Consider the following 903-nt stretch of genomic DNA (forward strand, 5'->3'; position numbering starts at 1 on the left):
AAAAGAAGAATGACTCTTATTTCTATAAGAGAAGCAACACGGTAACAAACAAGGGATCCGAACAATTGTAGAAAAAGAGAAGAAGAAGTTCAGCTCCAGATCGAAGAAGATAGCAGCGACGGTTCAAGATTTGTTTTTATTTTCTTCTTAGTTATTTTATTTTGCTAGCATGATGTTTAGGATTTTAACGATGAAATTTATTTACATAATCATGTCTAGCTAAATCTCAAGCTGAGGCTAGGGGTGAACCTTTTAATAAGATTGTAGTATTTATTTTCCAACTCTTTTATGGTTTTTCAGGTATGATCTTTTTACTTGATTGCATAATTTATTTTTAGAAAAAGGTTTTTGTTCTGCAAAATTCCTTGATTCATTGTTAACTACGGGTACAGTGAATGTTTTAAATTCCCTGCGAATCAAATAACCAATTTTGCGTAGTAAAATCAATCAATTTTAAGATTAATCTTTTGATGATATTTTCTCTTGGTATTCATTGATCTATTTTTCGATTATCACATGAGTTGCGAAATAAATATTATAATTTTGTTAAAAGTAAAACCCGAATGCCTTAGCGATTTCTTTTAATTGTTATTTCCGTTATATATTTTATTTGCATCATTCAACTAAATCATTTGTCATAGATTTTTCTTAATTTTATTTTTTTTTAGTGTTCTTTGTTTCCCAAATCCCAGTGGTTCGACAATCGGACTTCCGAGAATTATTACTTCGCGACAACCTGCACTTGGGTTCGTACACTTAAGTTGTCAACAAGTTTTTTCCTATTCATAGGACAAATGCTCTTAAAAGAATAATCATGAATTTTGTTCAAAAGGAAAATGAGACATTTTATCAATGTTGGGAACGTTTTAAAGATTTGTTAAACTCTTGCCCACATCATGGCTA

The 903-nt window shown here is 30.2% G+C and overlaps 1 non-coding gene across 1 annotated transcript; it reads right to left on the minus strand.

Moving 5' to 3' along the window:
* Window positions 1–794: 794 nt before the first annotated feature.
* On the minus strand, window positions 795–903 carry LOC133874405 (small nucleolar RNA R71). The gene has a single exon (XR_009901268.1). It is a non-coding gene; the product is annotated as a small nucleolar RNA R71 (small nucleolar RNA).

The sequence above is a fragment of the Alnus glutinosa genome, chromosome 7 (assembly GCF_958979055.1).
Source record: "Alnus glutinosa chromosome 7, dhAlnGlut1.1, whole genome shotgun sequence".
Classification (NCBI taxonomy): domain Eukaryota; kingdom Viridiplantae; phylum Streptophyta; class Magnoliopsida; order Fagales; family Betulaceae; genus Alnus; species Alnus glutinosa.